Source organism: Pinus tabuliformis, chromosome 9 (genome assembly GCF_031772625.1).
Source record: "Pinus tabuliformis cultivar Carrire ecotype Pingquan chromosome 9, CPIR1, whole genome shotgun sequence".
Classification (NCBI taxonomy): Eukaryota; Viridiplantae; Streptophyta; class Pinopsida; order Pinales; family Pinaceae; genus Pinus; species Pinus tabuliformis.
The window spans coordinates 1,803,939,288-1,803,966,089 of record NC_142307.1 but is presented as its reverse complement, the minus strand read 5'-3'; the positions used below and the strand labels follow the sequence as shown (position 1 = coordinate 1,803,966,089).

At 38.1% G+C, this 26,802-nt stretch overlaps 1 pseudogene; it reads left to right on the top strand.

The window, feature by feature from the left end:
* The first annotated feature begins 1,581 nt into the window (after window positions 1-1,581).
* LOC149155973 (uncharacterized) lies at window positions 1,582-2,108 on the top strand (annotated as a pseudogene).
* The last annotated feature ends 24,694 nt before the right edge of the window (window positions 2,109-26,802 follow it).

The following is a 26,802-nucleotide window of genomic DNA, read 5'->3' as shown; positions in this document are numbered from 1 at the left end:
TTCGACTCCAATAGTAACCAAAGGATCATGTCTTAGGAGTCTTCAATGCCTAAAAAATGCTCGACACAATACTAAAGAATTTGTTGTTATTCACTAAAGAATGAAGCGAGTTGTGTTTGTGTCTCTTCCTTTAACAAATATGTCCACTAACCATGTGACACGAACTATTATCACCACATTAAGAATAGTTTGACTAGGTGGCGAAAGGTCCAAGGGGCTCCTTACTCATGTTGCAAGGGACAACACCCTATAATTCTAGTAGTTGCTAAAAGGACACCCCTTTTATATAAATCCTTTGCACTTACATTATTAATATGAAAGTGTAGTTTCATACCAATTAGTGTGCTATCATACCATGAGAAATTTTATGAAGGCTCTTTATCATGAAATAAGATCTCATTGCATTTCTTTCACAAAAAGAATAACACTTCAACATGAACAACAATCCAAGAAGAATGAAACTTTCCTCAGGAATATGTTTTCCTAACAAGATTGCATTCCATCTAATATTAGCAAGGGTCACTAGCAACCCAAAGACTTTGCCAAAGCCCATGTAGATTTTTCCAAGGGACAAAACTAGAACACATGTTTTAGGGTTTTAATTCATCTACAATGGGAGCACCATGAGTTCTAAACTCTCAAGTATATTAATATTCTATTTACAAGTATGCCCCCCATCATTAGTGATTATACAAAAGAGACTCTCTATGGCCTTACCATTGATTTTCATAGGGTTCACCACAAGGAGACCTAGGTTTTTCTTTTGACAAAATAATTTCTTCAAATAACAATCAAGGATAAGGTTAAAATATAGCCACATGCAATACATATTAGGCTCATGTTTCATAAACATTAAAGAACAACCCCATTTTCAATCTCACTACCAATATTTAGGTGATTGAATTATTAACATAAAAATGAGACCAATTGAATCAATTTATAAACTTATTCCAAAATAATATTATTAGGGTTAGCTAACATGTATGTAAGCTTGAACCACCACTATCGAAACTAAACCCTTAGATTTTAGTTTAGGTACATAATAACATTTATTTAAAACGAACAATGGTCAATAATTAGTTTCTAGAAAATTTTAATAAAAATAAAATAATATTGATTTAAATTAAGTTAAAGTCATAGTAACAATTGATTTCTCCAAAATTCTAATAGAAATCATAGTATGATCAAAGTTCCAATAAAATTTTGAAGTAAATCGAAAGTATCTCATACTTCGACCAGGATGCACTTTTTCAATTTTTATGGGATACTATTTATTTCAAACTATTATTTTAACCCATTTATATAAGTAGGATAAAAATCTATTGAAATGCATCTTTCTCGATAAATCTTAATCAAAATTTAATTCAATTTTACATTATTGGAGTGATGAATTTTGTTTGTGTGTTATAGTAGCGGATTCATTATTCTTGCAACATCATTTCGGGCTAACTAAAGGTTGGGTAACTAATACCTTAGGGTCACACCAAAAACTCAAGTGACGGAGGGCAAACAAAAGCTTAAATATTCATCCTCAATTCGGTCATTAATTTCATCTCTTAGCAAAATGCCATCACTAGAAAAATGTTGACAGAGGTTCCTGTTCATCACCAAAGCTCGACATCATCAACCAGAGACTTATCATCGCCATCCTCAATGGATCCCTTGCTTCTCATCCTAAAGATTCCTTATAGTTCTCTTAGAGTACCCCGCATGTGCTCAAAGGTGCCCTCCTTTTCGCTTCCCTCAACGATGATTGTCTTCTCCATCGTCTTGGCCACCTATTTCTTCGTGGTCTTCAGCTTCATCTACGATGTCATCGTCAAGCCAATGGGTATTGGGAGCATGTAGGGTCCTACCACATAAATATAAAACCAGTTGTCTTCCTATCTAGAAGAGTGAAAGGGCAATATATTATCGAAGGGCTCTTGTCGGGGTTTATGTTCTTGCTTGGTGGGGTGGGGATAATTTTGCTAGACTTGGCCCTGGACAAACACAGAGCGAGGAGCGTCAAGGTCTCTTTTGCGGTGGCCAGGGTTTCTTCTTTGGCGATCGCTTATATCATGAGTAAGTTATTCGTTCGCATCAAAATTCCATCTTATTTATGTTAATCGGGGTTATGAATAGCGAATCTAGATGTTTTAGGTCCATTGCTAGTTTAGTAGAACATTTGTACTATTTTTTTGATTTTATGTTTAGTGTAACAATTTTTTCCTTTTTGAGTAATTAGCTGGCGTAATGGAAAGGCTTTGAAGTTTTTAAATTCGTTATTTCTAGGGTTTGAAATTCATTAATGATATGGTTTGAAATTTGTTAAATGCCAGGATTGACTTAGCAAAAGAGTTGTTACCCTCATTTATGTGGATGCTAGGGTTCTATAGTTCAATTTATTAGAATAGTTGTATTAAGATTTATGGTTCCTGAATTGCAGGTTAAGGAAAACAATCTTTCTTATTTTTTTCCGAGGAAAAAATCGCAACAAAAGTTACAATACATGCACTATGTACATTCAGCAAAAAAACCATCTGTGAATGGCCAAAGCTGTGAGTAGTACAACCTCCAAATAATTTGTGTGTGATAAAAAACACCCTAAGATCAAACATCAAAATTTTTATGTCCACACAATGTGGGAAGCAGAATTGATATATACTGATCAGTTCACAATAAGTCCTATCTAGCAGAAAATAAAAATAAACAACTGACCTTTGTAACCGAAATATTTACATAAAAAAATAAAATATCTTACAAACTGTTAAAAAAGGGTAGAGAAATATAATCTGTAGTTTGATACAGAGGAGAAACACAAAGCATCACATATCTATAAAAGAGTGGTGCTGGAAAATTTGGACTGTCCCATTCATAAGTTCAATGACCTGCCAATCGCTCATAGCCTTTCTAGCACCTTCCTTGGATAGAAAATTTGCTTCATGGTTCCTTTCCCCGTAGATATGATGGTAGGATATATTATTAAAAGCTTGTTTAATCCGAAGAATTTCTTCTAGAATAGGAAGGTGTGTGGTTGTGACATATTTGAACTTCATTAAACTAATTAATAACATTTAAAGAATCCCTTAAGACAGGAAGAGAGAAACAATCATATTCTAGAGCCTAGAAAAGTAGAATCTTTAAAGACAGAAGTTCATGAAATGATGTTCATTTATGAAAAGAACGAGGTCACCCCCACAACTACTGTCCTCACTTTCAAGCACCATCAAAATAATACCAAGGAATGTGTTGATTGATCTCTTCTTCAATGATATTGAGAGGCATGTGAATAAAATCTTTTGATGGAAGGAGAGCATAAATTGCCCCCACTTCAGCTCAATAAGATTGGGTGCGGATGAGGAGTCCATAAAAGTGGCTTTGTTCTTGGCAAGATAGACCCCCCAACAACTGAGGGGAGGGATGTTTCTGAGGGTCTCGTTGTTTGAAGAATCCCATCGCAACTTCCAAGCCTCAATCAAGCTATTGTTTCCTCTCCATTGCAATTTTCAATTCAATATTTGCCTAGCCTTAACTCAAATATGCAGTGAGAAAGGGAAAAACAGAAACAAGTGTGAGATAGACTCTTCAAATTTTTTACATAAAATACACTAGTTGGGACCTTGTTTTTATATTGTTTGTAAGTTTTCCCAAGTTGCCACTTTGTTTTTTAATAAACACCATAGAAAAAGTCTTGACTTATACTATCTTGTGACTGTATCCTAATTTTGGGTTATATACCCCAGAAGGAGAGTGAACCCAACACAAAGAGTCCACCCTACATCTTTTTTCTAACATTCGACCTTTTGAGAGAGATAATATAATCCTGCCACATATCAGCATGCTCTCCTTAAAGGCCCAAATGAGCCACATTCTCCCAACCTTGCGACCAGAAAGTAGTCCAATCCTCATCCACAACCTGATTGAGGAAAACTTTGTCGTGCTCATTCAGGAAAGCCACAAGATCCAAAGGAAGTCTAAAATTAGCTTGGCAGCCAACCCATGGTTCCAAATTGATTCTAACTTTTTGCCCATTTCCCACCTTCCAAGTGAGGCCACCTCCAATAATATTAAATGAAGCTATAACAACTTTCCAGATAATTGAAGAGTTTGGCACCATTTTATTCAGTTTTCTGATCCATTCATCAAGCGAGAGGGTGAAATGTATTTCCTGAAAACTACCGATGTCCATAGGCTCTCTGTGGAGAGAAGTCTCCAACTGACTTTTGACGAAAGGGTTTTTGAAAAGATCGAAATATCTTTAAGGCCCCATACACCCCATGATTTGGGAAAAGCATGAAGTATACCTTAGAGGCACGCATGCTATAATTTGTTGCATTTAAATTCCCTAAGAGATGCATGGAAATTTCTATTTCTAATACACCTCCCATGAAATTAAGTGGAACTAGAAAGGTGATCTCTATAGGATTGTAGACTCAAGCATTGAAAAACAGATCAATGAGATCATGTTTCCTCAACAACTCGTAATCTGAATGACAAATGAAAAAGAAATAGATATTTCCCTTTACAACAAGCCACTATTCCATTCTGTCTCCTCTTACTTCAAAATTTATCTCATAGTAATCTGATTTGGAAGGCCAAGTTAGAGATGGACAAATGCAAGCATTTTGAGCAAGATAGGTACAAATACATTAAACTCAACAGATTGGTAATTTCCTAGAAAGTATAGAGAACATTTCTTTTTCGATTCTGCATGGACAGGCAGTGATTTCAACGATATTTAACCATACAATAACTTCTATTTTAAATTCGATAGAACCAAATTGAGATAAATGAGAGATCGATACATATTTATGTAAAATAGAGAAACCAAAAAGCTAATCAGGATAGAAGCTTGGGGTTTTGTTGTATGCTATTTGAGTTGATTATGTATTACATGCCCAAGAAATGATGAATGACAAGCAACAATTTAAAATAGGGCCTATTGAGACAATGTTTGGTCAATCATGCACTCTCTTCAACTTCTTTCCTTTGTCTTTTAACTACTCATCCTTGGTGTAGATGCACGAAACCTATGAATTTTCTTTCCCCATCAAGGACAACCTATGATTAATTTTAAATATATTCCTCTTGTATGGGCTTAATCTCAAACAACAAGAACAAATGACAGCAGAATTGACCAAATAGATATACCAAGCTAGAACAAACCTTTTTAATTCCCCAAAAAATCATAAAATTGGACAAATTACTTATCACTGCTTTTGTCGTGAATCTACAAATAGGTACTAAAAGCTCCTCAGTGAATCCTTAGGTGTGCCTTCATTAATTCATTTCGAATACCAGTTATCTTTGACACAGCAATGACAACATCATAACAAAACTCAGTAACCCTTTCATAGGAATCATTGTCTCTAGCAGCACATAATGAAGCTTGGTCAATCACCTCACTTGGATAATAACATGCACAACAAATTCACTCCAATGCGCATAGTGGTTTGGCCCTCCACAACCTTGAATTTCTTACAATGATTTAAGCTCAATTTTCTCCAAAGATTTGGCCTTCAAAAACCCCTGAATTTGCATAGTGATTCGGCCTCTAAAATCCATGAATTTGTACAATGATTTAGACTCCAAAGACCCACGAATTTTCCTAGTGATTCGGCCTCCAAAAACCCAAGAATTTGGACAGTGATTGAGCCTCCAAAGACCTACATATTTGTACAGCGATTCGGTTTCCAAATACCCCGCGTATTTGTACAGTGATTCAGCCTCCAAAAACCCACGAATTTTCACATTGATTTAGCCCCTTAAATCTCAAGAATTTTTACAGCGATTCAGCCTCCAAAGACCCATGAATTTCCACAGTGGCTCGGCCTCCAAAAACCCATGAATTTGCATAGCTATTCGGCCTCCAGAAATCCACAAATTTGGCCACTATGAGTATCACGAATTCAGCTCCAGCCAATGGCAGACTTGGCCTCAACAATTAATGGATGTGGCCCTCACAAATTTGGCCCTTTTGAACCCTCAAACTTTGCTTGTGCAAATACAAAAAATTTGGCCCAGATAGATAATGAACTCAACCTATGGAAATGCACAATAAATTGGGAGATAGGGTTTTAATCCTGTTGAAATTTTACATTCCGATAACAAAAGATAAATTGTCCACTGCTAATCAATCCCCTCATGCTGGTACGAAAGCAGCTCTGACACCACTGTAATATCCCTTTTTCAATATTCAATACTATTTCTGACAAATTCTTTTAAGATTTTTTCTCGTAAACATTCTGCAAATTAAATTGCAAATAAAACAAGGATTTTATGGAAATATCCCTTTTTTAAATTATGAAAGGGCAAACCATTTGACTATCATATGTTTGATATTGATGGGTATTTCAGAAGGCATTATGTCTTCCTTGTTGGGTGGTAGAGTACCCCCATTTATCTTTTTGGGGAAAATGGTGTGCAGCCCATCTAAGTAATGTGTTTCTCCCTATCATTATGTATTTACTATTTGCATATAATTTTTGTGGACACGATGAATATTTCCTTATTTTCCATTATCTTTGGGTTTATTCTAGAATCTGCTATATTCTCTGTTGTTGTGAAATATAGATCATTTATTTTATTTACAATGAATTATCTTGGAATTTTTTTTTATTGCCTGTAATGTTGGCCTAAAAACGTATTTTAGGTAAATAGCCATCTATTAGAGACTTGTCGTTGATACCTTGTTGAACACAATTTTTCTGTGCAAATGTCATGTGACATGCCTCATGTTCATTCTTTGTAGAAATTCCCACTATAGATCACCAGATAATGCAATATACTAAAGAAAAATTCTTGATCTACTTCTATAAACAAACTTGCAGAAGCTTAATCGATTTTGAGCAATATCAAATAGAACACATATAACAGAGAATGAGAAATCAATCACACATGAACACAGAAGAATACTTTGGGGAAAGCCTGAAATAAAAACCCCACTATCTGTATTATCATACAAGTGGAAATATCTCCAGATTACACAAAGCTTTAGCTCACAAGCTATCCAGCTCTCAGTACAATCCCTCAGTGCTGCTCATAGACTGAATAGACACAACATATGCCTTTCCTCAGTCCTCCAAGCCTCCTATTTCCTTGAGTAGTTTCTCTTGGGTCCTCTAGCTACCACCTATGTGAATTGACCTCTCACACAACTCACCAAACTCAGAAGTAACTGTGCAATATCCAAGGAACGAATTCCTTCTGCATGCAAGAGATATCCTCAATGGAATATTCCTTCAACTGATAGTACACTATCCCATCATTTGATCTCAACTGGGTCTCTGAGTGAACTAACATGCATGAGTTATTTATGAGAGAATATTTAGTTATCTGAAGTGCAGTAGTTACATGCATGCATGCAATAACTAACTTAACCCACAATTAGTTCCACAAACTGTTGGAACTAATCTAACTGGACTTAACTTAATTAATTGAGCTAACTAATTACAACTCAAAGTACAACTCATCCTAATCACTTTAATTAAAGGGAAAACTATTTCATGTCTTCACATAGACTTCATGTTTGATTTTCTCCAACTAATTAACTCAAGATGAATTAATTAATTATTTTTGAAACAACTGCTAAAATCAAATTCGAATTTTAATTATCAATTTTAGTTCAGGGACTAACTAAAATTGGAATGTATCCCAAAATTCTATTTACAGCAATGCTATTTTTAGCACTTCTATATTTAGCATTTCTTGTTGCTATTTTCAACACTCCCTCTCAACAAGAAAGGGATTATCTGTCAGCCCAATCCTATCTCTGTGGAACTCGAACTTCCATTTTGAGAATGCCTTAATCAAAATATCTGCATCCTATTCCTCGGTCGAAACATACAACAACAACATGATCCTCTTCACCACACAGTCTCGAAGATGATGATACCGGATATCGATGTGCTTGGACCTGTCATGAAATAATAGATTCTCAGAGAGTTTGATACAACTCTAATTATCACAATAGAGCATAGTTGGATCCATCCTTTGACCAAACAATCCAACTAGAATTTTTTGCATCCAAATGGCCTCACATGCTGCCTGATTGGCAGCCATGTATTTAGCCTCCATTGAGCTAAGTGCAACTGACCTCTATTTCCTGCTGTACTAAGAAACTGCAGTTGAACCAAGGTTGAAAATTCCTCCTGAAGTGTTCTTCCAGTCTGATGGACTCCTTGCCCAATCTACATCTGTGAAGCCCTGAAGCTTCACTCCCTTTGTCTGTCTGTACCACCATCCATACTGAGATGTGCCTCTGAGGTATCTCAACACATGCTTCGTTTCCTTCCAAAACAACTTGGTAGGATGAACCATAGCTTGATTCAAATGGTTCACCACAAAGCACAAATATGGTCATGTGTTCACTAGATACATCAATGAGCCCACAAGCTACCGATAAATAGTAGCAACTACTACCTCACCTGAAGTAGCATCCTCCTTCGTCTAGTTACCAGCTAGAGGAGTCTGCATGGGCTTTCACTTCTCCATGTGGAATCGCCTGAGTATCTCATTGGAATACTTGCCTTGAGACATAAACACTTCCCCATTCTTTTGCCACACTTCCATGCCTAGAAAGTAGTGCATAAGACCCATGTATTTCATCTCAAACTCTTTTGCAAGGTCCTCCTTGCAAGATTGGATCAACTAATCATCACCTATCAATATCAAATCATCAACATAAAGAACAATGATCAATGGCTTACCTTCTACCATGATGTGATAAATGTTCACATCTGATTCACTCTTTGTGAAGCCCAACCCAGTGAAATAGCTGGAAATCCTGGTGTACCAAGCACGAGGTGCTTGCTTCAGCCCATACAAGGATCCTTTGAGTTGGCACACATGCGACTCACGATCGAAGGTCTCAAAACCTTCTGGCTACTCAATGTACACCTCTTCCTCAATCTTTCCATTGAGGAACGTAGCCTTCACATCCATCTGATGGATCTTCCAACCCATCTGAGCTGATAGTGCCAACATCGATCTAATAGATGAGTACCTTTCTATAGGAGCAAAAGTATCATCATAGGTGATCCCCTCAACCTGTGAAAAACCACGAGAAACAAACCTTGCCGTATGTTTCTCAACACTGCCATCAGCTTCTTGCTTTACCTTGTAAAGTTGTTAGTTCCTTAATTTGCATCATTTTTTACCATTTTTCCCTTCCCAAATCATAACCATTTACCCCTGTTTTACTTATCTTATGTGCCCTCATCTTGCACTAGTGCAAGAACGATGACACATTTTGCATTAACTTCATATTTTACATTTTTTAATTTAACTTAGCATTTATTAACTATTTACTATGTGATTAACTGCTTAGAATTACTTTTGTAACTTATCATTACCTCCCATGTCATTTAATAGTTAAATGCTCACCTTGACCGTTGATTTTAAGTGTAGATCATATCTTGCACCAGTGCTAGCGCCGCGAATCTTGGTAGAAAATCTGGATCTCTTAGATTGCCGCCCAATTTTGCACCGCCTTAGCCATGAACATGAGAACATATTTGAAGGCAACCGAGTCCCAGTTAGAACAACAAGTCAACCTGGAGTAGCTGAGATCAGACTTAGGTGGAACGAATAGCTGGAGATATCCATGGCCCGTTCTGTTAAAATGTCTAATTGTGGAGGCAGAGAGACTATTTTGCAACCAGTTATGTAATATGGTGTAACGAAAGCTTATTTTGTAATCAATTATGTATTTTGTTGTAACAGAAGCTTATTCTGCAATTGGCTATGTAACGAATTAAATGATCCTTTTGGCCTTCGGCCAAGGATATATATAAGAAGAAATGTAAATAGGAAGAAATGTTAAATGGTTGATAGAATTATATAGAACAAAGAGTAGAACCAGCGAGGCGGTAACATGCCTTTCTTTTCTTATCGCCCAAATCTGGGCTGGATATGTAATCACGCATGTACTTGCTTTGATGATTTAATAAGAAGAGCTCTGCCTTACGCTTCATGAATTTTATTCTTTATGTTTAACAGTTGATGAATCGATTCAATATTGATTATCACTCCCATTTGAAAGGGAAACACACTGGTTGGCTAGGGCCCAACCAACCCAACACGTTTTCCCTCTCTTCTAATCTTGTAATTTATGTTTTTGAACTGCCAAGTGTGATTTACTTTACAACATTTAAATTCCTGTCTAAGTGAAAGTAGATCTGCAGCTTGAAGTAGTTAAATTTCCTTTTCTACATCTAATTTTGAGTTGGTTTTTCTCGCCTGGTTTGAGTAGGAGAAATTACCTACACCAATGCATGTTGGCGTGCTATTCACTTTCTGCATGTTTGGGTTGTTCTTTGCCTGGTCTAAGCAGGAGAACTGTTCCTGCACTAGTGCTAGATAGTGTGATGTAGTAGGCCTCTTTAGTTTACTTCTAACAGTTTTCTTGCTTTCGTTAACATTTTACAATAGTATAAATTGAAAAACGATTGTTTCTTCACTTCTGCAGATATTCATCTTTCTGATATGCAATCTGGTTTCATAACACTTGCAGTAATTAAGCATTGATTTGAAGAATTAAAAAGCTAAATTGGGAGAAGCTTTGATCAAGTATAAGAACCAGTTTCTTGGTACTAGATCTGAGTGCTTTGGACTTGAGAAAGTTCAAAGCCCTTGCATGAAGAAAAGCACTTTTAGTACAAGACATTACTTTACACCTTCTGCATAAATTGTTGTTCCTGCACTAGTGCAAGCAGACTGCACTAGTGCAAGATCGATTCCTGCGAGAAGGACATCTTTACATAAGCAGGTTTGAAGGGGCCCATCTGTTGAAGACTGCTAAGGTGTCTTTGCTAAAGAAAACCATTCTCAGTAGTTAATCAATAGTCAACTAGAGTAATTGCCTTCTTTTATTTCTGAATCTCTTTTGCAAGTACGTTTCTTCTCGTTCCAGCCTTGGATTATTTTGATGGTTCGAGTTGCCTTTTTCCTCTATAGTTTGATTCTGCAATTTTCTAGGAGTGGATATTAGAAATATTCATACCATCTCTGGCATTGCCTGTGCTTCGTCTCTAAGTTTATGAATCCCTCGGGTTGACAATTTAAGTGTTGAGGAGTTTACTTAAGTGAAATTCTGGCACCCAACATTTTGGCGCCGTTGTCGGGGAGGCGATTTGATTTGGTAAGAATTTTCTGATTGTACAATAGAGGTAATTTTTTTCTCTTTCAGTATTGTTTGGGAAATATTTTTCTTTTGAAGGAATTTTATTGGTGTTAATTGATTTATGACAACATATTTTTATTAGAAATTACTTGTTGTTTTTCTTTCTTTGAAATGAATGCCTAGGAAATTTAAGGGTTCAAAGGCCACCAAGGGCCAAAAGAATTTTGAAAACAATTCTCATATTGGGTCTCCTTCTGTGAGTAGGAAGCCCAATCAAACCCATCACGCAGGAACAATCCACCTGGATTCTGGTGACAACAACTCAGGTGTGGTTCAGCCTGTCGAGAGTAAGAAAGAGACAATGGCAGATCATGAAATTTATGTGGAAGGGTCTGGTGAAAACCAGGATCAGGTAAGTGAAGAACAATCCACTTTTGTGTTTCCAATTGTGGATCCTGATACTATGGCGCAGATGAAGAATATTCCACCATCAGCTCTCCCCCATTTTCATGGTAAAGTTCATGAAGACCCTAACTCTTTTCTATTCGAGTTTGATATTTTGTGTAGAAGTTATGATTATTCAACTGATGCTCAGAAGTTAAGATTATTTCCTACTACCCTCAAGGACTCAGCCTTGCGCTGGTTCATGGGGCTAAGAGGAAACTCTATAACCTCTTGGGAATAGATGAAGAGAGTGTTTTTGTCTAAATATCAGGAATATTGCAAAACTCGGGACATACAGGATGAAATTTTTATGATCATACAGGATGATGATGAAACTCTTGAAGATTACTTAGAAAGATTTCTGTATATTCTACAAAGGTCAAAACTTAAGCTTGATTCCAGCACTATTAGAACCTTGTTCTTAAGAGGACTTACTGATAATGCTAGAAATAATCTAAATCTGTTGGGACAAGGTGACATTTCTCAGCAAACTTTTGATCAAATTTGTGAATTATGCAGGAAATTTTCAAGAAATCAATATAGATCTGGTAGAGGAACTCGAAATAGAAATAGAAAAACTAAATCTACCGATGCTATGATTATTGGACTAGAAAATAAAATGGAAAACATGAAAATTGATATAATGAATTTTGTTTCTAAATAGTTGGACTCTTTAAAATTTCAACAAAAATTTATAAAAGAACAAGAGTCACTATCTATTTTCTGTCCTAAATGTAGAGATAAGCATCTGCCTAAAGAATGTCCTCTCAATTTAAAAGAAACTAATAAGTGTGTTATTTTTGTAGAATACCATATCACCGAAAAATGTCCCTCCATACCAGGACTTAAAGTTGTATTTACAGGAGGACAGCCTGAAGGTGAATACTTGAATGCTATGGGAGCAAGAATAAATTGGCCTCATGTAGGTGTAGGTATGGCTCCTGAATTTTCTCCACACTATTTTGGTTATAATTCACATGCATATTCTTATCCTAACACTAACCATGAGTTGCAGTATGGAAATCAATATCAGCATGGACAACCTTCTCAACCATGGCAGCTAGGTTGGAGAGGGTCAACTCATTCCCCATATTCCTACTAGCCACCTATGCAGTCATATCCTCATACACAAAATTCAATGCCACAACTTCCGAGTCATTCTAATCCACCATTGCCTTTACCTCCACCATTTTAACCTCCTTAATTGCCTACTCAACCTATGCCTAATCCTAACAATAACAAAGTAGTGTAAATGATTTATGTAACAAACGCACCTTTATCATTTGAGTACCAGTCTATTCCAGTTGGGGTTCATGATATCTAGTTAAGATCGGGAAGGATTGTAATAGCTAAAAATCAGAACCGACCCATAGTGATTGTTGAAGAGAAAGGAGAAGAGGAAACTCCTAACCATTCTCCAAAAGTAGTCACCAAATAGCCCTCACCCTCTGGATCCTTGCCACCTTCTTCCAACCAACCTCCCTTCCCAGAGAGGCTAGTTATGGAAAGAAGGGAGCCTATTTCTGAGACTAGCTTGACATCAGAGCTTCAGAATATTTTCATTAAGATACCTTTGCTTCAAGCCATCAAAGAGATCCCTATTTGCACTAAGATTATTAAGGAAATCTGTCTCAAGAAACCCGGGAGGAAGAAATTGGAACCCCAAACCATTCAATTTGTTGGTAGGGTAGCAGAGTTAATGACAGGATGTGTATCTATGGAAAAATATACGAATCTTGGAAACCCTGTTGTCTCAGTTCAGATCGGTAATGTCCTTGTCTCTAATGTTCTTATAGACCTGGGGGTAGCCATTAATGTCATGACTAAGAAAACCATGGATCAACTTCAGTTAACCCACCTTCGCCCTACTCCCACTGTGCTTGAATTAGCAGATAGATCTAAAATTAAGCCAGAAGGAGTATTGGATGATGTGATCATTTCATTAGATTCTTGGGAATATCCTGCTGATTTCATTGTGCTTCAGCCAAAGAACCCAGTAGGAGGACACCCTTTGATCTTGGGTCGACCATGGCTTGCTACCGCCGATGCATATATTGGATGTCATTATGGTGATATGTATATTTCACATGGAGACTCTAGGAAGAAAGTTACCCTATATCCCCCTGCTAGATCCATTCAGGACCTTCGAGATACTTTGTGGTTGGATCAAAGTAGTGATGACGAGACTCAGCCCATCTCCCTTATCCATCATTATACTAGGTCCTCACAAGAAGATGAGATTCAAGACTTCCTGAATAATCTAGACACTATGCCTAATTTTGAGCCCTTGAGCCAAATTTTCAGCCTAGATTTTCAAGAAGATCATGATCCTCATTCTTCTGCACCACTGTATTTGACCACCCCTTGAGTACTCTCGAGCCTGATACTACTCTTGTTGAGATTAGCCCTGGTAATTCCTTGTATATTAGTTCATATTTGGACTCATCTCAGCAAGAGCATCTTGTTAATTTTTTGCGAAACCATCTTAGTGCCTTTGCATGGGGTTATGAAGATATGAATGGTATTCCCACCTGAAACCTACACACATCATATCTATATTCAAGAAGGAACCCAACCTGTTCGACAACCCCAAAGGCGAATGAATCTAGCTCTAAGAGATATTGTGAAAGAAGAAGTACAGAAACTCTTAGATGCTAGTTTTATCTATCCTATTTCTGATAGTCAGTGGGTCTCTCCATTAGTTCTAGAACCTACGAAGGATGGAAGATGGTGTATTTGTATTGATTATCGAGAATTCAACAAATCCACTCTCAAATATTATTTCCCTCTCCCATTCATTGACCAGGTGCTTGATAGCCTTGCAAGAAAGAAATACTTTTATTTTTTAGATGGCTTCAGTGGTTATAACCAGATAAAGATTACACCCGAAGATCAGGATAAAACTACTTTTACATGTCCATTGGGTACATTTGCTTATAGGGTGCTTCCCTTTGGTTTATGTAATGCCCCGGCTACCTTTCAAAGTGTAGTCTTGGCTATTTTTGCTGATCTAGAATTTGTGGAAATTTATATGGATGATTTTTCTGTGTTTCATGATTCTTTTCAGGAAGCTCTTGAAAATTTGGAAAAAGTACTTCTTCGGTGTGAGGAAGCCCATCTTGCTTTGAGTGACAAGAAATGCAGGTTGATGTGCAAAGCAGGGGTGGTACTTGGCCATTTGATTTCTAGTAAAGGTATCCAGGTTGATCTAGCAAAGATTGAAATCATTCTACATCTTCCTGCACCCAAAACTCAAAGGGAAGTAAGAGGTTTTTTAGGACATGTTGGTTACTATAGAAGATTCATTGAAAATTTTTCTAAGATAGCTGTTCCTCTTTTTAGACTTCTAGCTAAGGATAGTGAATTTTCTTGGACTACAACTTGCCAACAATCTTTTGAAACATTGAAGGAAAAGTTAGTACAGGCACCAATTTTGAGAGGTCCTAACTGGTCTCTGCCTTTTCATATTTCCTCTGATGCTTTAGATTTGGCTATTGGCACAGCTCTAGGACAAGAGGAAAATAAGCAATCCTATGCTATTTATTATATTAGTAAAAATTTGTCTTCTGCTGAGTTAAACTATACAGTTACAGAGAAAGAGTTTTTAGCTGTGATTTTTGCAATTAATAAGTTCAGAAACTATATTACAAGATATGCAGTATTTGTACATACTGATCATTTCGCAATTAAATTTTTGATGAATAAACCTTTAACTAGTGGTAGAGTGACTAGGTGGTTACTATTATTACAGGAGTTTAATATTACTATTGTTGATAGACCAGGAAAATCTAATGTTGTAGCGGATTTTCTTTCTAGATTAGATAATCCTAGCGAAACAACTCTTGTTAATGATGATTTTCCAGATGAACATCTTTTTGCTATGTCAACAGATTCTCCATGGTTTGCCAACATTGCTAATTACATGGTTACTGGGAAAACACCACCCCACTTGTCCACCCGAGAAAAGAGGAATATTATTCAGAAAAGTGTTGCATACTCTTGGATTCAATGAGATCTCTTTTACACATGCCCAGATCTGATTATCCATAGATGTGTAAGAGAGGAGGAAGTTTTGACATTTTGAAATCTGCTCATGATGAACCTTGTGGAGGCCACTTTGTTGATAAGCGGATTGCATATAAAGTATTTCACGTTGGTTACTTTTGGCCTTCCTTGTTTAAGGATGCCAAACACTATGTCAATTGTTGTGATAGCTGTCAGCGAATGGGCCAACCTAATCAAACCAATGAAATGCCTTTATGCCTCAAGTTATGATTGAGCCATTTGAAAAATGGGCTATTGATTTTATAGGGCCAATAAATCCAACATCAATAAGTAAAAAGAATATTTTGGTTTGTACAAATTTCGTTAAAAAATGGGTAGAAGCTAAAGCTGTTTCTTTTGAAACAGAAAAAGTTGCTGTTGATTTTCGTTTTACTGAAATCTTTACTAGATTTGGTGTTCCTAGAGAAATTGTTTTTGACAATGGTCTGCAATTTATTTCTATTTTGGTACAGGGTGTAATGGAGCAATACAAGATCTGGCACAAGAAGTCCACGCCATATCGCCTGCAACCAAATGGCCAGGTGGAATCTACAAACAAGGTGATCAAGCCCATCCTTACAAAGACAGTCAATATGCACCGAAAAGATTGGGCTGAAAGATTACCAGAAGCTTTGTGGGCATACAGAACCACTTGGAGAAATAGCACGGGACATACACCATATGATCTGGTATATGGAAAACAAGTTCTGTTACCAATTGAGTTCCAAATCAAAACCTTTAGGACTATAGTCCAGTTAGGACTAGATCACTCTGAGGCACAACAACATCGTCTTCTCCAATTAAACGAGCTAGATGAATTTCGAAGGGATGCTATTTAGCAAAACATACTAATTTAGCAATAATGTAAGAGATGGCATGACAAGTTTATTCAGAAAAATCAATTCCAACCAGGTGATTGGGCGCTCCTTTATGATTCTAGATTTAAAATTTTTAAAGGGAAATTCCATACATGGTGGATGGCTCTTTATGAAGTAATCTGAGTATTCGAGAATGGAGTAGTTGAAGTTAAAACTATTGATGGACAAGATTCAGTATTCTTGGTAAATGGACACAGATTAAAGAAGTACTTTTAGCCACTTACTAAGAAATATTTTTCACAACAAGTCCAACAACAATTTGGGACGATAGTGGAAAATGGTAATACCAACTTGTTGGAGACATGAATTTTTCTTCTTCTCAAAAATAAAAAAATTAATAAGAAAGAAATATATAATATATATATAAAGAAAAAATCTTTTCCTGTAATTATGAAAATCAGTTTGCTGACATGATTGCAGAAGGATCAACCTGAAAACCAGCTTGTTGGCAGGAAGATCAAAAATTCCTAATAAAAAGAAAATGTTGCTTGATCTTTAGATGTGCTAAACTACCACCAAGGAGAAGTAGGTTCATCAAAACCAACCTTTATACAGTTGGGGTAATTAGCATGGATATTTTTATTCAAGTAACACTTAATTTTTGCTGTAGTTATTTTTTCTTGCACTAGTGCAGGTAGATTTTTCAAAAAAAAAATCTGCCTTTTTTCATATTCCACTTTCGTAATACTCCCTCAGTTTTCTTCTTTTATCTCAGAATATTGACCTTCCCACATTCTTCTAAATTTACCCTGTTTGTTTCGAAGAAATCCCACTTTAACCTTGAATTTTTTCCCTATCCCACTTCCATTATTCCCTCTTTTGGTACTTTCTGAGAATCCCTATAATAGAATTCCTTCCCATTCTAAAAATTTCCCTTTCCCACTCCTTTATTCCCTCATGGTTTATTGTAGGATCTTGCATACAAAGAGCAAAAGGATGTGCTCTGAAACATTAGAAAGGGTGAAGCAAACTTCAGAACAAAGTTGAGGAAATCATATGAAATCCAGCCTATATTTTAATTCTTTGTCTTAATATTATGCTTGCACTAGTGCAAGCATGTTGTCCTATGTGATAAGTAGAAAAGTACCAGTAGAACGATATGATTTAAGCAGTATAAAGATCAGTATAAGCATGCACTTCGTTGGCAGCATAGTACAAGTTATCATATGACATAAGAAAGTGGTCATTATGGAAAGTTATATGACGTCTTTTCATGTCATCAATGAGTATTTATGCTATTATACTACCTAGGAGGAAATTAGTTAAAAGTACAAAGTTTTTAAGTAGAAATCATGATTTTTTTAATGAGTGCTAAGTCCTTTTTTTGTAATTATGAAGAAATGTAAGAACTGTGTCCATCATGCTTGCATATAATCTACCCTGCTCCACAATGATTTGAAACGTCTTTCACTCTTAAATCTGCCGCTCCTCCATTTATCCTAAACGTCCCTTCACTGTGATTATCATTGCACTTAACCGTTAAACCACCGCTGTGCGTACCAATTGGGCCTAACCAGAAATGATGAGTATCTACGGCAAATAAATCAGAAATACGGTGGATGAACGGTTAGATTTTCTATTTATGAAGGTTGATTCCCCAGTATTGCATGCAAAGTCTCAGAGCTCAACTGTTCATAGCCACTAGCAGCAATGCTGCCTGTCCTAAATGAGCCCCTATCTCTCAGAAAAATTGAGCAAACTGTCGAATATCACAATAGTCTTGCACTATTGTGAGAGTCGGGATTTCTACAGTTCCTGCAGAAGTTTGACGGGTATGACAGAGAGGTCGCCCTACAATTTTCAAGAAGTTTTAAGAACGACCAAGTGAGAATTGGGCCGCTAAAATTTAAAGTCATGAAGAAATTTGTAGCAGCAGCAACGGGTTTGGAGAATACGAGAGAAAAGTGGTTCAAGAACCAGAAACTGGAAAGAAAACGCTGGCAGCGTTTTGTCGAAGATAAAAAGATAGAGGTGATATGAAAATGCGGATTCCCGCGCAAAGCCCTACTGGGTCAATGGCAGGACCTCTTATTTATTTTGCAGAAATTTGTGACCTGCAAAGGGAGACACACCTGCACCCTGGTGTACCACTTCAGAATGTTGCAACACTTTGAAGCAGGTTGGCACATTTGTTGGAGGAATTCCCTCACTTCTTGCTCAAAAGCCTGGAGAAAATGGCTAGAAGTGTACAAGATGGAAGGGAAGACTAGGTTGATACATAGTTATACCATCACGGCCTGATCAAGATCTTGGTCCTAAAATAGCTGGAGAGCGAAGCTATGTCATGGGAAGGGCTGTTGAAACAGCTGCATGAAGAGTTAGTCGAGGAAAATAAGACAGAGGCCCCTACTAGTACAAGCAAGGGCCCGAACAAAAGCGAAAAGGGAAGTCCTTCTCACACTAGTGTGAAAAGGAAGCAGTCAGAGAAATCGACAAAAGAGAAGACCTCATCCTCCACTAAGGAAATAGCTGGTGCACCCACTGAAGAAACCCCTGCTCCATAGGCACAGGCCTCTGAACGCAACAACTTGTCGGTCCTTGTAGACGCAACGAATATTTCACAAGTAGGGGGTGATACTCCGCTGGAAGATTTTATCAAAAGGTCCCATAAGAAGAGTAAAATCTCTGGTGTAGGTAAAGAACCACAATCCCCACAGGGTATGGAACCTCATCCTGCACCAGTATCGAATGAAGCATCAGCCTGAGAAGATGAACAGAAGACAGAAGGAGGAACTAAAGAAAAAGAAGATGCAGGAGAAGAATAGATAGGAGAGTACGAACCAGACAACGAAGAGCCTGAAAAAGAAGAGACAGAACTAGAAGAAGAAGAACTGGAGGAAGAAGAAGAGGCGGAAGAACCTGAAAAAGAAAAGGGAAAATCAGAAGAAGAGCAGAAGGAAGGAGACCTGGAAAAAGAGGGACCACAGGAAGAAGAATTCCCTGATATGACCATGGTAGATATGGAAGTCCCTGAAAAGGTGACAACCCCTCGTGAGACAGATGGAGGAAAAAAATTTGTGATTCCTGCTGCTCGAATAGCTGAGTTAGAGCTCCAAGTGAAAAACTTGGAGCAACTTGTGACCAAAGCACAGGAGGAGAAAGAACGAAGCAGGGATGAATTAATGGCAGAGCTCAAACAAAAGAAAAGCAAGGTTAGAGTCTGGAAATATTGAGCTAGATGTTGTTTTAGGCGATTGCAAAAGGAAGCAAAGAAGTTAAGGCACATCAAGAAGAAGAAGGCCCAAACAGTGCAACCTGAGGACAATGTGCCGGAACAGGATTGAGTTGGAGTGCTTAGAATTTTGAAGTTTTTTACAGAGGTAAAGAGTTGTGTGAGGAAACACAACAGTTTAGGGATGGGAGGATGTTAGTTCCCTAATTTGCATGCTTTTTGACCATTTTTCCCTTCCCAAATCATAACCATTTACCCCTATTTTACTTATCTTATGCGCCCGCATCTTGCACTAGTGCGAGAATGATGACACATTTTGCATTAACTTCATATTTTACATTTTTCAATTTAAGTTAGCATCTTAGAATTACTTTTGTAACTTATCGTTACCTCTTATGTTATTTAATAGTTAAATGCTCACCTTGACCACTGATTTTAAGTGCAAATCAGATCTCGCACCAGTGCCAGCACCGCGAATCTTAGCAACAAATCCAGATCTCTTAGATTGCCACCCAAATTTTCACTGCCTTAGCCACGAACAACAGAACATATCTGAAGGTAGCCGAGTCCTAGCTATAATAGCAAGTCAATCTCGAGTAGCTAAGATTGGACTTAGGTGGAATGAATAGCTAGAGATAGCCATGAACCGTTCTGTTAAAATGTCTAATTGTGGAGGCCGAGAGCCTATTTTGCAACCGGTTATGTAATCTGGTGTAACGAAAGCTTATTTTGTAATCAATTATGTATTTTGTTGTAACAAAAGCTTATTCTGCAATTGGCAATTTAACAAATTAAACGATCCTTTTGGCCTTTGGCCAAGGATCTATATAAGAATAAATGTAAATACGATGAAATTCTAAATGGTTGATAGAATTGTATAGAACAGAGAGTAGAACCAACGAGGTGGTCACAGCCCTGTCTTTTCTTATCACCCAAATCTAGGCTGGATATGTAATCATGCATGTACTTGCTTGGATGATTTAATAAGAAGAGCTCTGCCTTATGCTTCATGAATTTTATTCTTTATGTTTAACAATGGATGAATCGATTCAGTACTGAGTAGCATTCCCATTTGAAAGGGAAACGCGCTAGTTGGCTAGGGCCTAGCCAACCCAGCACATTTTCCCTCTCTTATGATCTTTTAATTTATGTTTTTGAACTACCAAGTGTGATTTACTTTACAACATTTAAATTCTTGTCTGAGTGAAAGCAGATCTTCAGCTTTAAGTAGTTAAATTTCCTTTTCTGCATCTGATTTTGAGTTGGTTTTTCCCACCTGGTTCAAGCAGGAGAAATTACCTGCACCAGTGCACATTGGTGTGCTATTCACTTTCTGCATGATTGGTTTGGTTCTCCCCACCTGGTTCGAGCAGGAGAAATTACCTGCACCAGTGCACATTGGTGTGCTATTCACTTTCTGCATGTTTGGGTTGGTTTCTTCCTGGTCCGAGTAGGAGAACTGTTCCTGCACTAGTGCTAGATAGTGTGATGTAGTAGGCCTCTTTAGTTTACTTCTAACAATTTTCTTGCTTTCGTTAACATTTTACAACAGGATAAATTGAAGAAAGATTGTTTCTTCACTTCTGCAGATATTCATCTTTCTGATATGCAATCTGGTTTCATAACACTTGCAGTAATTAAGCATTGATTTCAAGAATTAAAAAGTTAAAGTGGAAGAAGCTCTGATCAGGTACAAGAACCAGTTTCTTGGTACTAGATCTAAGTGCTTTGGACTTGAGAAAGTTCAAAGCCCTTGCACGAAGAAAAGCACTTTTAGTACAAGACATTACTTTACACCTTTTTGCATAAATTGTTGTTCCTACACTAGTGCAAGATTGATTCCTGCGAGAAGGACATCTTTACATAACCAAGTTTGAAGGGGCCCATCTGTTGAAGACTGCTAAGGTGCCTTTGCTAAAGAAAACCATTCTCAATAGTTAATCAATAGTAAACTAGATTAATTACCTTCTTTTATTTTTGAATCTCTTTTGCAAGTACGTTTCTTCTCGTTCCAGCCTTGGATTATTTTGATGGTTCGATTTTCCTTTTTCCTCTATAGTTTGATTCTGTAATTTTCTAGGAGTGGATATTAGAAATATTCATACCATATTTGGCATTGCCTGTGCTTTGTCTCTAAGTTTACGAATCCCCGGGGTTGACAATTTAAGTATTGATGAGTTTACTTAAGTGAAATTCCGGCACCCAACAAAAGCCATTGGGAACTCACCACTGACTTGTCCTTCGGTCTTGGGAAAGCATCCCAAACACAGTTCCAAACGATGGAGTCGTACTCCTCCACCATAGCATCAACCCATACTAGTTGTTGCACTGCTTCCTCGAATGAAGAAGGTTCAATCTCTACACACTCGCCAACCAGGGCCATGTAACCAGTGTACTGCTTGGGTGACCTCCTCTATCTGCACTGAGAAGATGGCTGTCCCACATTCTCTCTTGCATCCAGCATCAGCCTGTTAGATTCCTTTGAGAATTTATTTCCATCTCTGGAAGACTCTACATGAGTGGATGTCTCCACTCCCATATCCTCTACATGCAGCTGCTCCGCATCAATCTGAGGCTCCTCCTCCTTAGGAGCTAAAAGTTCCTCCTTTGCATGCAACTTGAGCTCCCTCTCAAGTGATACTCACATGAATTTCTACTCGTTGAACTTTAGATCTCTGTGTAGCACTGTTCTCTGACTGGTACACAAGAACACCCAATAGTTGTGGGGTGTATCAATGTACCTCACAAGTATCCCCAACTCAACTATTGGATCTAGCTTCTTCTGAGCATCTTTGGTCACATGGCAATAAACCAATGATCCAAAGATCCTGAAGTGACTCACATCTGGTCTCTTCTTAGAGAAGGACTCCATTGGTGTCTTCATCCCCAGTATACGATGCAGGCTTCTATTGTACAAGTATATTGTTGTATTGCATGCCTCAGCCCATAAATGAAGTGGTAGGCTTTGGTCATACAACATCACCTGAGATGCTCCCACAATCAATCTATTCTTCCTTTCGGCCACCCCATTCTGGTGTGGGTTATGGGGTGTCATCAACTCCTGTTTAATTCCTTCTGCTACACAGAAATCCTTAAATTGTTGGGAGACATACTCTCCACCATTGTCGCTTTGCAAGGCCCTTATTTTCTTTCCAGATTCTTTCTCTACCAAGGCTTTGAACTCACAAAACCTTGAGAAGGTTTGATCCTTCTTCTACATAAATTAGATCCAACATATATGAGAAAAATCATCAATAAAAATAACATAGTACCTTTGTTTAGCAGTGGAGGCTATAGAGAATGGTCCACACACATCTATATGAACTTTCTCCAGGATTTCTCCAGTTGTACTGTGTCAATCCTGAAAGGAAGATTTTGCATACTTACCCAAGGTACAACCTTTGCATGTATCCATTTGCTCCATTTTTCCCTTGGGAAGTCCAGTAGAAATCTGCTGCATGATCTTCAAGGCCCCATGGTGCAAGTGGCCCAATATTCTATGCCATAGATCTGCAATGTCTTGGCTTTGCACCAACTTTTCTTTGGAACTCAATGTAGCATAGTCATCTACCTCTAGCTTATAGATATTCTTTACTCGAATCCCAATCCTCTTAGTCTGTCCAGTGCCGATATGCCTTAGGAATGCCTTTCCTTTACTAAAGACTACCTCATAGCCTTTGTCTTCCAGCATAGAGACGGACACAAGATTCTTCTTGAGACCTGGAAAATACTTTACATCAGCCAGGTTGAGAGGATATCCATGCTCCCTCTGAAACACAACCATACCTTCACCTAAAACACGGTACTTTCCATCATTGCCCATCTCAATGCACATCTAGAGGTCCTTCTCCTCCAAGGTACTAAAAAGATTCTTATCGCAGGTCATGTGGAATGAAGCTCCACTGTTCAGGTACCAAACACACCCCACCATCGATGAAACCATACACGCAATGAGGGTGAAATCCAATTCGAACTGTGAGGCCAGTGCCTCACCATCTGATCCCTTCGAGGATCCCTACTTGGATTTGTTTTGTGGACAATTTGTAACATAATGGCCTACCTCATGACAATGAAAGCATCTCACTTTCAATTTGTCAATCTTCTTCCCACCATGGGAAGAACTAGATTTGGAATGGGACGCCTTCCCTTTCCCTTTCCTCGCCTTATTCGCTAAGGCTATATTTTCTTCATCATCTTGCTTTGATGAAGATCCATCACTAGCTCTTCTCCTTATCTCCTCTTGCATCAAATCTGACCAAAGTCGTTCCCAATCTGGCAGTTTCTCTCTTCCATTTACCAAGTCTTGGTAGCTATTCCAGCTCTTAGGAAGACCGAGGAGAGCAAGACTCACCATGTCATCATCAGCTGTCATGATCCCTACACTTCCAAGCTCATCCCTACAAGTGGTGAGCTTGTTCAGATATGTAGAGATCGTGTCGCCATTTTCACACATGATTTTCTGAAGCTTGTCTTTCAGCGCCAGCTTCCTCTTATCATTGTTGTTCTGATATAGAACCTTCAATGTTTTCCACATTGAAAACGGTGTTTCCTTCCGATGGAGACTCGAGACAATGTGGTCTGGAACTCCCTCTAGAAGAATCCTCCTCACTCTAGCCACACATTTCTTCCATTCCGCCAATTCTTGGGCATTAGCAGCTACTGGCTTGGGGACTTCTTGATCAATGAAGTCCTTCAAACCGTTGTCCTCTAATACTGCTTCCATATGATCCTTCCAGGCTATATAATTCAAGCTACCATCAAGGGCATACTCGAGTCTCAAACCATTTAACGCCATTGGTGAAATTTGAGATGTGATAAGAATTCAAATTCTGTAATCAGGAACTTTAAACTTCAAACTTCTCCCTTCTTTATATAATGTTCTTCACTTTGATCACCTTTGCTCCGATACCATGTATAAATTCCCACTGTAGATCACCAGATAATGCAATATACTAAAGAAAAATACTTGATCTACTTCTACAAAAAAACTTGCAGAAGCTTAATCGATTTTGAGCATTATCAAATAAAACACATATAACAGAGAATGAGAAATCAATCACACATGAACAAAGAATAATACTCTGGGGAAAGCCTCAGCTAAAAACCCCACTATCTGTGTTATCATACAAGTGGAAATATCTCTGAATTACAAAAAGCTTTAGCTCACAAGCTATCCAGCTCATAGACTAAATAGACACAACATATGCCTTCCCTCAATCCTCCAAGCCTCCTATTTCCTTGCGCAGTTTCTTCTGGGTCCTTTGGCTGCCATGTTGGAAATAATACTGAGAGGGGGGGGTGAATCAGTATTATCAGATCAATCAAACTTTTCAATGCTCAGAAACATATACGCTACTTCAGTTAGGTGAACCAGCGTGTACACGCTACTGTGATTAAGTAAAACAGCGTATAAGAAGAAAACTCATAATTTAGTTAGCTTATTCTTCAGTTAAGTTCATCAGGACATTATTCACCACATTAACAGTAAGCAGGTGCAGTATAACAGAACAGATCAAAAACCACACACATGAACACCAAGATATAAGGTGGAAACCCAATGTGGGTGAAAACCACCTGCTGCAAGTTGTCTCTATCTTTCTTTAATAAGAAACTTCAGTTTACAATATTTTGTACTGGTGCAGCCTTGTACTAGTACGCAGGCTACAACCTGCAGAAGGCTACAACCTTCTCTCGTTCTCCAAACTTCCTTGGAAGGGAGCTCCAACCCCCTTTGCTCTTGTACTAGCCAAGATACTAGTACTTAGGTGCTGGCCTACAATCTTCTTTCTTTCAGGTACCACCTTTCATACATTTTCAGACTGGATATTCCTGAAGCACATCATTCAATCTGTAGAACCCAATTCATTCAACTTTCATAACAGATCCATGAAGCATAAAACAACCAATACTAGAATTATCAAACTTTGAATCACTGAACCACTGAACCCTGTCAATCACCAGATACCAGAACCCAGAGCAGTCTACAGAACTCTGCAATAACAGTCAGATCCAACTGCAAACCCAAAAGTCAAGCTTTAAGAGATATACGCTACTTCAATGAGAGAAACCTGCGTGTACACGCGTTTTTACTTAAGCCAACCTGCGTACAGATCTAAAAATAGATTCTCTCAACTTGCAGCTGTACCAGACATCAGTTAGATCCAGAACATAATATTGCGACAGTATGCAGATCTAGAAATACGCATAATCAACCATATCATAATAGAGCATTTCAAACCATTAGATCCCGATTTGTCCTTAGATCTAGTCTTCCATCCGCCGATGTGATTTCTCCTTAGCTCATATCAAGCAACCCGAACCCTGCATATCAGATCTCTTTCTCTCTTAGATATTCAAGCCTTGTCAAAAGATGATTTTGCCTAATGATCTTCTTCTCCTTATATAGCCTTAGGCCTTGCTCAATACCAAGAGCCAAAACCATAGTAACACAATACCATCAACTTTAAAACTAGGGATCGACACGCCCGTCGAGACATAATGGTCCGAAATCATAGGCACAACTTCCAAGGACTAACCACCATGGACCAAAGGAACCTTTCCACATACACGCGCTTTTTCTGAATCTAACTAGCGTGTACACGCGACTTGGGCTTAACGAAACGGCGTGTATGAACTTCCTTGGCATGCTGTACTGAGATCTGTCTTCTGATTAAGTTGCCATCACCTGTACCAACCTCTGAGCACCTGTACCAACCTCTGAGTGAGTTGCCATCAAGGACAACACTTGAATCATAATGCCAACAATCTCCCCCTTTGGACTTGATGGCAACCACCATACCAAGTCATTCTCCCCCTTTGACATCAAGGGCAAAGGGCTGTGCTCCCCCTGAGGACATGCTGATACCTCTGCTTGCTGTGCTGACTCATGCTCCCCCTGACAGTAGGCCAGATCTGCAAAAGATGTTCTTCAACAGGACTTATACACCATAAGGGACCTTCCTATCACCAAAAGACTCAATACATACATCCATATTCCCTACCAAGAAAGGGACATATCAGAAACAACCAATTATATTACATCATTCATCCCAGGCATAGTGGGGAAACCAACATAGGCCGTTACATGACCTTGACATCATAAAAGAGATATGACAAGAGAGAAACATGACATAGAGACAACAGATCTAGACCAAGACTTA